Source organism: Delphinapterus leucas, chromosome 7, assembly GCF_059928025.1.
Source record: "Delphinapterus leucas isolate spDelLeu-1000000601 "Yukka" chromosome 7, BTC_Dleu_Yukka2, whole genome shotgun sequence".
Classification (NCBI taxonomy): Eukaryota; Metazoa; Chordata; class Mammalia; order Artiodactyla; family Monodontidae; genus Delphinapterus; species Delphinapterus leucas.
In genome coordinates this window covers 50758256-50772946 of record NC_143135.1, presented here as the reverse complement: position 1 = coordinate 50772946, position 14691 = coordinate 50758256, and the positions used below count along the sequence as shown (strand labels likewise).

Sequence of the window (14691 nt, the reverse complement as noted above, 5' to 3'; positions counted from 1 at the left end):
ACTAAGGCTCAGGCAAAATGGCTTGGTCAGGGTCACAGAGAGACTCAGTGGGGGAAGCCAAGATCAGAGCCCTGGCCAGCCTCTCTGCAAAATTGGTGCTTTTTGTAACACAGGCAGAGAGAGAAGGGCAAGAGGGAGGGGGTTGTTGCTCAGGACAAAGAAGGCCACTGTGCAGACACAAAGACCTGACCACAGAGGCCCCTGCAGGGGCTGGGCCAGATGGGTGGATAGAAAAGCCCCTTGGCGACTGGGGGAGGAGCCAGGAGCTGCCTCCCAGCCTCTCCCTGGTCGTGATGGGGGTGGAGAGGTGGCTCGCAGAAGCTGGGAAATGGGTCAAGGAGGAGAAACAGACTCAGGGCCAGGCCCCTTATCCCAACCCCAGGCCCAGGCCACCAGAGCCAGAGCTCCCCACTCTGCCTCTCCCCAGCTTCTCCTGGGCAGCCTGCCAGCTGAAGGGATCCCCCCCGCACACCACCCACCACCTTGCTTTCCCCCACCTCAGTGAGAGTGGGGCTTGTCAGGGAGCTGACCATCTGACAGCTCCAACCTCACAATCCTGCTCAGAAACTTCTGGCTACTCTCCATCCCCCACAGCGGGAGGAAGCATAAGCACCTCAGTGTGTCATTCAAGGTCCTTCGTGACCTGCCCCGTTGACCTTTCCACACCCCCCCGTCCCCACTCCCTATCAGCCTTCCACAACCTAGTCACATGAGGCATCCCACAGTTTTCCAAATCACTCAGTCCATTCACACACAACGCTGCGTTTGCTCATGCTTTTCCTTCCTCCTGGAGAGATCTTTCCCCCTGCTCATTGCTGACTGGAATCCTTTCTCCTTCACTAATCAGTTCAAGGCCCCCTCTACCAGACAGCTTTCCTCTACCCCCACGGTTGGATGTAACCTCCGCTCTGCCCCCAATGTTAGATTCACCCATTCTTTTGCAGAGCTTACCCCAGTCTGGCTTGAGCTGTAGTTTGGATCCATAAAGCCTGCCTGGAGAAGGGGGCATTTGAGCTGGGCCTTAAAGGGTAGGTGGACTTGACTGGTGGATGACAGTGGTAAGCAACCAACAAGAGCTCACAGAACCAGCTCTCTCTCAAACATTTTATTTAAATCAATCTATTTGGTTCAGATAGCAAGGGGTCCATAGTTCAGAATGGCAGGAGGTGAGTGTGGGGGGCCGGGTCAAGGGATAGATAAACTGCAAGGGCCAAGTCATGACAGGTTTTATATGACATACCATGGACATTTTTCTGTTTGCTTGTTTAAAACACACCTGAATTTATTTCTCAGCTCTATGGTTTACTAAGTAATTCTGCTTTTATCTTTATTATTTTCTTCCCTTTAATTACCTTGGGGTAGTTTTCTGTTCTTTTTCTACAATCTTATTAAAGTGAATGCCTATTTTGTTTCTTGGCATTTTTTTAAATAACATAAGCATTTAAAGCTATGTTTTCCCTCTGAATTTAGCTTTGGCTGCACATTGTACGTTTTGATATGTAAAGTTTTCTTTATCATTATTTTATAAATAGTTGGTCATTGAATTTCTTATTTCTCTTTGACCCAGTAAAAGTCTTTTTAGGGGAATATTTAGGCTTAGGAGTTGTTTGTTTTGTTTAAAAGGAATATTGTGTTATGAATTTCTAGTTTTATTTCAGGTGTATAGGGGGACGTTGGTTTAATTAAAGTCTGTAGTTTATGTATATTTTATTTTTTATAATTTACTTTTTATGTGTTCTATGGAATTTTTAAAAGGAGATGTGTGTTCACTTTTTATAGGATCCATCTTTTGATATTTTATTAGTTTAGTTGAACCATACACATACACACACATACATTTTAAAATAATGTATATCCATATTTATTTTTAGCCTATGTAACCTATCAGACTGATAATGATGTATCTCTTAATACTTTTTTATTTACATTAACTTCTCCTTCTATTTGTACTTCATCTATTTTGATGCTCTATGATTCAATATATAAAAGCCTTCCTCATTATGGATTTTTTTTTTTTTTTTTTGGCTGCGGGCAGGCTTTCTTTAGTTGCAGTGAAGGGGGGCTACTCTTTGTTACGGTGCACGGGCTTCTCATCGCAGTGGATTCTCTTGCTGTGGAGCACGGGCTCTAGGCTCAGGCTTCAGTAGTTGCAGCGCGCAGGCTCAGTACTTGTGACATGCAGGCCCTAGAGGGCACAGGCTTCAGTAGTTGTGGGGCATAGGCTCAGTAGTTGTGGCACAAGGGCTTAGTTGCTCCACGGCATGTGAGATCTTCCCGGACCAGGGATCGAACCTGTGTCCCCTGCATTTGCAGGTGGATTCTCAACCACTGCACCACCAGGGAAGTCCATGGATTGTATTTTTTAAATGAATAAAAGTATCTCCCTTTTAGCCCATTTAATGCTTTTAGTCACAATTTTTATTATTTCTTATATCACTCTTACCATCCCCTACTTTGCACTTACCTAACATAGCTTTGTTTGTGGTTTTTAATGTAAATTTTCTTTGTCTTTTAACTTTTTTACTTAAAATTTTGAATGAATAATGTATCTACGTTTCAACAATTAAAAATACAAGAAAAAAAGATATACAGAGAAAAGCCTCCCTCCATTCTCCATTATTCATCTACCCACTTCCCACTTCTCCCTTCACCCATAAGCTAGAAAGTGGTTTCATTATTTTCTTGTGTATCCTTGAGTTTCTCTGTGCAAATACAAATATTTCTACTTATTTTCCTTTTTCTTTAAACGCAATCCATTTTATTTTTTAATTTTTTTTATTTTTGTGTTTTTGCGGTACACGGGCCTCTCACTGTTGTGGCCTCTCCCGTTGCGGAGCACAGGCTCTGGACACGCAGGCTCAGCGGCCATGGCTCACAGGCCCAGCCGCTCCGCGGCATGTGGGATCTTCCCAGACCAGGGCACGAACCCGTGTCCCCTGCATCGGCAGGTGGACTCTCAACCACTGCGCCACCAGGGAAGCCCTAATTTATTTTTATTTATTTATTTTTGGCTGCATTGGGTCTTCGTTGCTGTGTGCAGGCTCCCTCTAGTTATGGTGAGCGGGGGTTGCTCAGCAGTTGTGGTGCAGGGGCTTAGCCGCTCCGCAGCATGTGGGATCCTCCTGGACCAGGACTCGAACCCACATCCCCCGCATTGGCAGGTAGACCCTCAACCTCTGCGCCACCAGGGAAGTCCCTATTTTCCTTTTTTTAAAACACAAACATAACATACACAATACACAGAATCTTGCATTTTATCACTCAATTGTACCTCGGGGATTTTTCTTAATCTTCCTTCTTCAACTTGCACATTGCAAGTTTCCTCATTCTTTCTAGGGGCTGCAGAGTATCCCATCGTATCGAGGTTCCAGAATGTATTTAACCAATTCTGTGTTGGTAGACATTTGGATTGTTTCCAATTTTTGCTAGTACAAACAATGTTGCATTGAATAGCTGTGTGCATACTTTTTGTCCATGTAGGAAAATTTCACAGAAATATTATTACTAAATCAAAAGTATTGTGCATTTGTAAATTTGATAACTACTGCTGAATTGCATGTCATTGGGTTGTACCAATTTACCCTTCCATCAGCACTGTGAGAGAACTTATTTCTCCATAGCTTCACCAACACCGTGATAGCAAACTTTAGCAATTTTGCCAATCTGATAGGTGAAAAATCTTGTCTCGGTGTATTTGGATTTGCATTTCTCTTATTTTGAGCACATCTTTTCATAACAAAAGAGGCATTTAAGATCTATGTGCATTTCTTTTTCTATTATACCCTTTAACCATTTTTCTATTAGGTTGTTGGGCTTATTGATTCCTATTAGCTTTTTATATTTTAGGAAGATTATCTATCCCTCTGTTATCTGAATTAAAAATGGTTCTTCCCAACTTATCATTTGTCTTTTGAATTTACTTAGGTTTTTCTTTTTTAATTGTAGAAGTTTTTATTTTTCTGCCGTTGAATTGATCAATCTTTTCTCTTATGGTTTCTCGATTTTGAGCCATAATTAGAAAATCGTTTCCTACTCTAAGATCTTTTCCCCATGTTTTCTTTTAATACTCATATCCTATTTTTTACATATATATCTTTACTACACTTGGACATTATGTGTATTTGAAGTATTTCTTATAAGCAGAATATAGTCTAGTTGAATTTTATTTTTAAACATGAGGCTGAGAATCTTTGCCTAGCATAGCATAATTTATTTATATCTATTTCATAACTGACGTAGTCTCATTTTACTGCTTTATTTTCGTGTTTCCTTATTGCTTTGTTTTTTCTTCTCTGCTATACATTCTAGGTTTTTCTTGTTTTTATCTTCTATAATGGTTTAGAAAGTAGAGCTCCAGTTTGTAATTCTATAAACCTTCAGATTGTCAAGCACATATATTTAAACTCATATGTACCCAGTTACTAAAGTCAATAAAATGTGTCACTTATGGATTATGTGCTAGACACGGTGCTGGCTGCTTTCCCTGAGTCTCTACTGCTGTCTGCATTTTACAGACAAGGAAACAAAGCTCCGAGTGCCTAAGTAGCCTTCCCAATTTTCGATGATCTCCTCTGGGTGATACGAAATTTAGTAGGCTTCAGGCCATCAGGGCCACCCCTGGAGCTGGAATGGAAGAAATCTCACTTAAACAACATGGCTGAAAAGGAAGGAGGAGTGAATTCTTCGAAGTCAAATCCCCAAAGGATTCAAAAATCCCCACAGTGGATTTCACAAGGGCCTCACAACCCTGTGATATCAAACTGTTGGATTCCTGCCAGTCTGATAGGTGAAAAACCACGTTTCCTGTAGTTTGGGTTTGCATTTCTCTTATGAGGGAAACAAGCATCCTTTCATGTTTTCAAGCCATTTGCATTTCCATTTCTATAAACTGCTTGTTCACATCCTTTGCCCACTTGGGAAGCATCCAGCAAATAACCACTGTATCAAAGCTTCCTGGGGTATGTGTTTGTTTTGAGAATACCAAGCAGATGACTTTTAGAGGTTTATTCTGTTTCTCATAGAAAATCATTTCAGACATAATAAACTCTTCATCTGAATTTTCAGAACAGTTTTCTTCCTCCTGTGTGTAGGATCTTTTCACAGGTCCCGTGTCGATTGTTTTTGTTCACTCTTGCTCCACCAGGCAGAGAAAAAGCCAGGCCATGCACCGCCTCCTGCCCCTCTCAGCTTTACGTTGCATTGCTTAATAATGGTGGAAGTCTCAATCCCACCGTGAAACAGATGTTGTAGACACAAAAAAAGAGAAGCTGATGGGGTTTATTAGGGAATTATCACCAACATCATCAATAATAGCTGGAACTTAAATATCACTATCTATCTATATTTATATCTATATCTAGTGTATATTATATGTAGTATATAGCATATATAGTATAATATATAGTATAGTATATACAGGTACATTTATTTATATATATGTATGTGTATACATATATATATACTAAATATATACACACTAAATTTACACACATGTACGTAAATTTAGTTCTCACAACAATGCTCTAAATTGGTATTATTACTATCCCCATTTTACAGGTGACAAAGGTGAGGCACAGAGAGGTTAGGTTACTCGCCCAAGCTCACACAGTTAATAACTGATGGAGCCAGGACTCTACCATGACTTTCTGGCGCTGGAATCCATGCCCTCAACAACCCTGATGGTTGGGGTATGGCCAAAAGTCCATTTAGTCATTGCTGTCCCTGGGTCCCTGAGAGAAGAGTAAGCAGTGGGAATTAGTCTGTTTTATTTACTTTGGAACCATTGGTTCTTCATTCATTAATTCATTTAATCCTATGATTCATTCATTCAACAAATATGTATTGAGTGCCTATTACGTGCCAAGGCATGTGCTAGGTGTCAGAGGCATCAAGATAAATTTTAGACACGGTTCTTTTCCTTAAGGAGCTTGCAGTAAAGGAGAAGGGAGGCACGTGGTCAGTTAATGACACAGTATGACACATGCTATTCTGTTTCAGAGGGAGGAGCAAGTGGTGTGTCATCCAAGAATGTGTTTCTCAATCTGTCCCTGTCTACCATCTAGTTAGTGCAATTTCTCCCTCACACTTTGCCTTGTGATCCTCTCTTATCTTTAGTTTATATAGTATCATGGCAAGTTTTTGTATTATTGCTTATCTTCCTGATCATTTCACAGGGAAAATGATAGTGGAATGATCAGTCATGTCTACCCTAATTTTTTTTCATCCAAGAAACGTGGCCTTGTTCCTGAGAGTGATGGGGACCCAGGAAGGGCTCTGAGTAGGACAGACGGGCACTTTAGAATGAGGTCTCTGGATGTAGTGTGGAAAATAAATTGGATGGGGGAGGTGAGGCAGGCAGTGCAATGAGAAGGCTGCTCAATAGTTCAGGTGGAGGATGAGATCTGAGCAAATGCTGTGGCTGGGGGAAGGGGGAAGGGTATGGATCCAAGGAATATTAAGGGAATGGAATTCAAGGGATTTAATAATGTTTAATGAGCATCTACTAAGCACTGGCACTGTGCCAGTGCCAGGAATACAGCAGAAAACAAGATAGACACAGTCCCTGCTTTCATTCAGTCTAGAAGGAAAAGATAGACAATTGGAGCTTTTACAATAAAAGATAATAAATGATGTGACAGGACACTACAGAATAACAGAAGGGGAGACGTGGAGGGTGTGAGGGAGGAGTCCAGACTGATGCCTGGATTTCTGCCTTGGCTGTAGAAGTAGATGGTGGTATCCTTATCTGAGCCAGGGAACTCAGGAGGGCAGAACCCCATGGATGTCTCTTGGAGTCCCCCAAGCCCAGGACACGCAGGAGAAGGGGAGGTGGTGAGCAAATGACCATTGAATGAATAAATAAATGGATGAGGGTTTGTAGATACTCCCCAGCCCCCAGCCTGACCCTGAAGGAGGAAGATGGGGAGTGGTCCAGAAAGAAACTTCAAGTTTCAGGAAGCCCAGTGGTTACTCAATACCTGCAAACTAACCTCTTTTCAGTTACCCAACGGGCCACACGCGGCAGCTGTCACTTTCTCCTGATGTCCAGCAACCAGAGCTGGGCTGCCATGACTCAATATATTTGGGGCCTGGGCAGCAGGCAGACTCAGCATAGCCCTTGGTTATTCAGAGACCATCAGCCTGGGCCCCACAGAGTGTTGGAGGAACTGAGGGAGGAGAGAACCAGCCTTGCAAAGTCCCTGGGTACATGTCCCCAGAGTTAGGGACCCTTCCTCTGGCTCCCGCATCCCCCGTGTGCCCTCTGTCTCGGCATCGAGACCCCATCTCTGGGTCTATCTGCCTCCATTCAAGGGCAGGGACTGGGTGATCACTCTTTGTACCCCCAGCACCCAGCCCAAACAACCATTTCTCCCCAGCACATGATAGAAAATGTTTCTTGAGTTAGTTCATAGTGCTATGCCTTCACCACCAGGGGTTAGTCTCCTCGACCCTCAGGAGAAGCCCCGCTAGCAGCCACACAAACACCAGTCCCATTCTTGGCATGTGGCAAGGATGCCCATGGTGGGACTTCCTGATGGTGCCGTGGTTAAGACTCTGCGCTCCCAATGCAGGGGGCCTGGGTGCGATCCCTGGTCAGGGAACTAGATCTCACATGCATGCCGCAACTAAGAGTTCACATGCCACAACTAAGGAGCCCAAGGGCTGCAACTAAGGTGCCCGCCTGCCACAACTAAGACGCAGCGCAACCAAATAAATAAGTAAATAAAAATTAAAAAATAAACCAGAATATATTTTAAAATTCATTTCAAAAGAAAAGGATGCCTATGGTTATGTCCCTGAGTGGGCAGGCTGAGGCTCTGAAAGCATCTGAGCAGGTAGGAAAAGGCACCAACCCACTGCCCCCCTCCGAGCCTGTCAATATCTGAGAGTCTTAGAATTGTAGAATCTTAGAATCTGAAGGACAGAAAGGCCCTCTGTGGTCATGACCTCCAATTGCCCTTTTGTGAAATTCCAACTGTCCTGTCCAGGCCCTGATCACAGTGCCCTTGGCAACAGGAACTCACCGCAACCTGGGATCTGGGACCTGCCTTATGTGATTTCCCTGAGGGTCTCCTTTCTATCTTCAAGCCCACACAAACCCCAGCTGCCCCCAGGGACCAGAACGGGCCACCAGAGCCAGGGCTGGGGATGGGAGTGGGGTCCCTGCAACTGTTACCTCCAGCTCTCTGCCGTCCCCAAGAGATGAGGAAGTAAGCAGGAGATCCTTTCTCCAAGGCCACAGTTAAAGTGTCATCACATGCAATAACCAAACGATCAATGCGGCTGCATCAAGGTCAAGTAGGACAAGAGACAGGCCACTTTACCAAGCAGAAAGCTGAAGTGTTGTAGACAATTTTAAGGTCGTGTGCAATAGTGGTTAAAAGCATGTCTGTTACGTATGAGCTGTATGACCTGGTGCTTAATCTTTCTGGCCTTAGTTTTCTTGTAGGTAAAATGGGACACTGACCCGGTGGGCTTGCTGTGTGGATTAAATGAATGTACACAAAGGGTCAGCCCAGTATAGCACTAAGGAGGCACTCAGTGAATCCGGGCTCTCACATGGAGATGTCTGGAGACCATGTGAGCCGAACACCGCCCCTGGCTCCTCAGGACTCGGAGTCCGTCCAGGCTGATGGCCAACTGCAGTGCCATTGGGAAGAGAGAGGCCTGCTCCATCCTGGCAATTGCCCAGTGCTGTTGGCTGTGCCCGTCTTGTGGTCTCCCCACCCCTTGGGTCTTTTCTACCTGAAAGTGGGCTAGGGCTCTTCTTCCAACTCTTGAGTCACTTATTTGTGTGGCTCTTCAAGCAAAATGTCATGTGTTTACTGAAGTTTCCCAAGTGCCTGCTGGGAGCAGAGCCCTGTGTGGGAGGTCCAGGGGACAAGAAGAACCACTGAGAGTGGGTCCAGGGAGGTGGGGAGTGCCACACAGCCAGCCCCGGGGAAGGCAGGAAGTGGCCAGGCGAAAACTGCAGGCAGCTTCCATGGAACCCCACAGCTATCCCAGTTAAATTCATTCTCAAGTACGTATTAGACAAAGTTTTTTTTTAATGACTATAGAAATAATGTCTCTTCATTAAAAAACATCTGAAAAATACAGAAAAATATAAAACAAAATAAAAGGTCTGACAGTCCTAATCCACACAGATAACTGATGTTAAGATTTTGGTGTGTTTTGTATCAGAGTTTTCTATGCATTGTAACCTAGTCATAATGCACATATAATTGTATCCTCTGCTTTTTTTCACTCACCATCATGGCACAAACAAACATTTTCCTGGGATTTTACAACCTAGTCATTTTATTTTATTTTATTTTATTATTTTATTTTATTTTGGGCCGCGCTACACGGCTTGTGGGATCTTAGCTCCCCAACCAGGGACTGAACCCGCGCCCTCAGCAGTGAGAGTGCAGAGTCCTAAACACCGGACTGCCAGGGAATTCCCTATAACCTAGCCAGTAAAATTCTACCCTGTTGATTTCAGCTCATCATTCTTACAAAAATCCTTAACTTGTGTTGAGATTTAGCCGCCTCTTCCCAGGATAGAATGGTGCTGGGTGTCAGCCTGCAGGAGAAGGGAGAAAGAGGAGGAGAGGAAGCGGAGTGGAGGTGAAGAGACAAAACCAACCCCACTGGAGGTTCATTCTCTTTTCCCCTCTCTCCCTGTCAGGCTAAATCTGTTTCTCAGTATTGAAAAACCCAAGGGAGTCATCTGACCCCCAGAGTCACCTGGGCATACCTGATGTTCTTCTGAATCTTTCCCCTGCTCATTCCATAACCCTTCCTTAAAAGGAAGGGAGCTCACTCCCTGGTGGGTCAAAAGCCTTCTTTCCTGGGCACCAGTCCTGCAGACCCTGGACAACAAAGACCCTGCTCCAGCCTCCCTGCCTACACTTGGATCCTGTGCCCACTTGTCACGTGACATGGTTTCCAGGCCTCTGTAGTCTGGTCACCTTCTCCTGACCCACAGCATACCCCAACATGTCAGAGAGGCCTGAGAGCTCAGGTGGGTCTGGCTGAGTGTGCAGCAGAGCAGGGCAGTCACCTCTCTTCTGAATGCTATGTCTCTGTTAATGCCGCCTTCATTTGCTTGTTTGGTAGCTGTTGCCTTGGCTCACATAGAGTTGTGCTCAGCTCAAACTCTGAGCTCGTTTTTGCATAGTTGTTGGTAAACCAGTTCACCCACATCCTGTGCTTGGACAATCATTTGAAGAAATCTGCTGCAAGACTTGATTCTTTGTTCTCTTTATATATTTGAATTGTGATTCAACTCTTTCTCTCGGCTTCTTGCAGGAGAATTTGATACATGTGTGCTGTCTTTATCCAACCTATTGATAAGATGATAACTTGACAGGCCCAGGACAGAAATCCCCTTCCCACAGGCCCTAGTCCATAACCAGAGCTGCTACATAAGTTTGACCAGCTTCCTAAAAACCTGTGAAGATATATCACCTTCTTTAAAAATCTAATCATGCAGAGGTATACACAAAAGAATTGAAAACAGGTACTAAAACAGATATTTATACATGAATGTTCATAACAGCACTATTCACAATAGCCGAAAGGTGGAAACAACCCAAATGTCCAGGAATGGATGAATGGATGAACAAAATGTGGTATATTCATACGATGGAATATTACTCAGCCGTAAAAGGAATGAAGTTCTGACACATTCTACAGTGCAGATGAACCTTGAAAACATTATTCCACGTGAAAGAAGCCAAACACAAAAGGTCACATATTATGGTTGCATTTATATGAAATATCCAGAATAGGTGTGGGGGCTGAGGAGAGAGGGAAATGAGGAGTGACTGTTTAACGGCTATGGGGTTTTCTTTTGGGGTGATGAAAACATTTGGAACTAGATAGAGGGGGTGGTTGTACAACACTGTGAATGTATAAATGGCACTGAATTGTGCAGTTTAAAACGGTTAATTTTATGTTAAGTGAATTTCACCTCAACTTAAAAAATGCAACAGCAAAACGAAAACAAATGCATCTGCAAAAGAAAAAAAATCCAATGCATTCATCAGACAACCTTGTGCCAAGTACCGGGGACACTGAGATGAAGGGGACCAGCTCCCTGTTTTGGCCTGGTAGAGCCCAAAGCCTTTGACACTAACAGGGCGCTACCCTCTGAGATTCACCATCCTTTTTGTGGGTTCCCTCATTGGTTACTATTAACACCACCATGCAGACTTCCAGGGGTGCTGCCCCTCCCATCTTAGTGACTGGGCTGTTACAACACAGAATGCATCCTCTTAGTAACTTTGCAGTGGAGAAACCTAACAGACATAACCTTGGCCATGTGATCAAGGTTAACATCCACAGTAATAGATCGAATGTACCCTTGATCCGACGTGATGAGAATAGCACTTTAGCTGTGAGGTCTTACTCCTAAGGACTCTTAACTCTAGTCTAATCACGAGAAAAACATCAGGAAAACCCAAATTGAGAGACAGTCTACAAAATACCTGACCAATACACCTCAAAACTGTCAAGGCCATCAAAAACAAGTAGAGTCTAAGCAACTGTCCAGACCAGAAAGAGGGTAGGGAGGCATTATAACTAAATGTGAGGAAGTATCCTGAGATGGAAAAAGGACATTAGGTAAAAGTTAAGGAAATACAAATAAAGTATGGACTCTAGTTAGTTGACAATAATGTACCAATACTGGTTCGTTAGTTGTGACAAATACAAGATGTTACAATAGAGGAAACTGGGTGGGGGAGTGTATGAGAATCCTCTGAACAATCTTTGCAACTTTTCTGTAAATATAAAACTATTCTTGGGACTTCCCTGGTGGTCCAGTGGTTAAGACTCCATACTTCCACTGCAGAGGGCACAGGTTCGATCCCTGATCAGAGAACTAAGATCCTGCATGCTGTGCAGCATGGCAAAAAAACAAAAACAAACCAAAAAAAAGCTATTCTTTTTAAAACTTTATTTATTTTAAAAGATTATCTTAAAAATGTATCCTTCTAGGGGCTTCCCTGGTGGCGCAGTGGTTGAGAGTCCGCCTGCCGATGCAGGGGACACAGGTTCGTGCCCCGGTCTGGGAAGATCCCACATGCCGCGGAGCGGCTGGGCCCGTGAGCCATGGCCGCTGAGCCTGCGCGTCCGGAGCCTGTGCTCCGCAACGGGAGAGGCCACAACAGTGAGAAGCCCGCGTACCGCAAAAAAAAAAAAAAAAAAAAAAAAAAAAAAAAAAATGTATCCTTCTAAAATCCTTACAAGGGCTATAACAAGGCTGTTCAGATAGAGGTGACAATGGAGAAATGAACAGAGTGGAGTGTGACCTGCTAAACAGTTTGGTGTAACAGGTGTCATTTGTTCTCAGGTGCTAAGTGACCCCAGGGAGAAAAATAAGGGCTTGCCTGACTGCGACCCTACTTTCCAAGTTCCTCAGCAGCCTCTTCCTGACTTGGGAACCCCCTTGTAGACACCAATACCTTTAAAAATCCAGACTAAGAATCAGGGTTTCTCTTCCATAGCCAAGGACCCCATAGCAGTTCTGCTTTCCAGACCCTGGACCACACATCTTCCCCAGAGGACTTACACGGGGAAGAAATTTAGGTGAGATGCCTCATTGCCTTTTCACAGGTGTAGTTTCGAGGCCTGATGGTTATGTTCTAAATCAAAAGTAGAATGATATTTTAATCCTACATAATATCCATAGATGCTCCCACCCATTAATTAGGGATTATTTCCTTCTCTACTGAGCAAATATTCCTCCATTTGGTACGTGATATCATGGATGCCTCTGAACGAGGCTTTTCTCAAATACAAATGCAGGGCAGGGCACTGTAGAAGTTAAGAGGAATGGTTTAGAATAAACAACCCTAGATTCAAACCCTGATTCCATCACTTGTTAATTTACTTAAACCCTATGACCCTGTTTCCCCCACTGTAAAATAAGGATGATAATAATAATGTCTATTTTATAGGATTGTTGGAGGAAGAGATAATTCATGCAATGTGTGTAGCACAGAACCTGATATAATGTCTCAGGTTCCTGTCAAGTTTCTTGGATGGAGCTGATGAGAAATCCACAGGCTCCAGGGAAGTGGCACCTGCCACCAAGGCCACCAGCCCCTGAGTGAAACAGAAGCCAGAATAGAGACAGAGGACTGGCTGGATCCTGGAACCAATAGGAGGAAAGGAAGGGGTAGCAAAGGATCTATCCACAGCCAAACTTGACTCTGAGGGCTGCTGGTGAGGAGACTGGCACAGAGTGGCTCTCAAGGTCTCAGGCATGTCTGCATCCAACAGTACGTTATATTCTCCGAGGCAATCATAAGATGAATCATCGTGAAAACTGCCCCACACCCGCTCCTGTGAGGACTTGCCCTGTACCAGGTACATACCTGGAGAGGCCAGCGAAGTCCAGGAGGTCCAAGATGTGGGTTTCGATGTGCCCTGAGCTCCTGGAGCCCTCTAGTTGAAGGACCGTGAGGAGGCTTGTGTGGTACACCCAGGGGCAGCCAGGGTGGCAGAACAGTCGGAAGCCTCTGGGCGTTTCAGCCCCAATTGCACCCTGGTGCCCAGCACTGTACCTGGCACACAGTAGGTGCTTACTGAGCACACAGATGAGAGAATGAAAGGTACTTGTCCTCAAGTCCTTCACGGTCTAGCAGAGGAGACATGGCATGCTGCAGACCCATGAAGCATCTTGCCCAGAAGTAAGCCTGGATTGTGGCCGTTGAATACCTTGAGGGAGCAAAGCACTTGCAGTGTGATGCGTGGTAGGATGGTGTGAGCCTGGGCCACGGAGAAGAAAGGCTGTGTCTGCACAAGGGGACCAGCTACCCCAAGAGTGCTGAAGAGTGCATGACTCAGGGTAGGGCAGGGCTGTGGGCTGGAGGAAGGGTGGAGTACCCTGGGAAAGTGCCAGTGAACCCCAGGAGGAGCCAGCCTCATCTCTGCCTTCCTGATTCCTTCCCTCCTTTATTGTTTCTGTGCAAAGCCTGCTGCAGAGTTCAGAAACAAGCAACAGCTTTGCTGGCATCTGCAGCATGAGTAGCAAAGATCAGAATGGGATAAAGCTGGAGTGAGTTTCTCAGGGCCGAAAACAGGCAACATCTCAGAGATTACTTTAAAAATAAGGGCGGGGACTTCCCTGATGGTCCAGTGGGTAAGACTCCACGCTCCCTAATGCAGGGGGCCCAGGTTTGATCCCTCGGTCGGGCAACTACATCCCGCATGCCCTAACAAAGATCCCACATGTCCCAACAAAGATCCCGCATACCGCAACTAAAACCCGGTGCAGCCAAAATAAATAAATTTTTAAAATAATTATAAAAATAAAGATAAGGGCGGCTCAGGCTGACAAAAGCTTGAGCCTCAACATTGGATAAAGCTGGGTTAAAATCCTCGTTTAGTCTAAACTCCTAGCACCTGAATTCCCTGCTTCTTTAATCTGGGTATTGGGCATGGTGTCAGTAGGGGCCTGGCTCTTTGAGTTGGGGCTCAGTGCCTGGCAGGTGGACATCGCCTGTCACTGTTACTGCACTGCCCCAGACCATGGCTGAGAGCAGCAGGGGCCTCCACGTAGGGCAGAAAGCCACTCGCCTTACCTGATATTGCTGAGTGACTGTTTTCATCTACAAAAATTGCCCCAGCAACACCTGATGCCCTGAGTATGACTGGTCCTCCCAGCCAGCCGGGAGCAGCCGTACCCTCCCTCAGCTC

At 44.8% G+C, this 14691-nt stretch overlaps 1 protein-coding gene across 1 annotated transcript in view; it reads right to left on the bottom strand.

The window, feature by feature from the left end:
- Positions 1-13923, bottom strand: part of P2RY2 (purinergic receptor P2Y2) — a 35302-nt gene extending 21379 nt beyond the window's left edge. Inside the window, exon 1 of the mRNA XM_022593757.3 lies at positions 13368-13923. The gene's annotated coding sequence lies outside the window, so the exon portion shown is untranslated. The remainder of the gene's footprint in view (positions 1-13367) is intronic.
- Between the last annotated feature and the right edge of the window lie 768 nt (positions 13924-14691).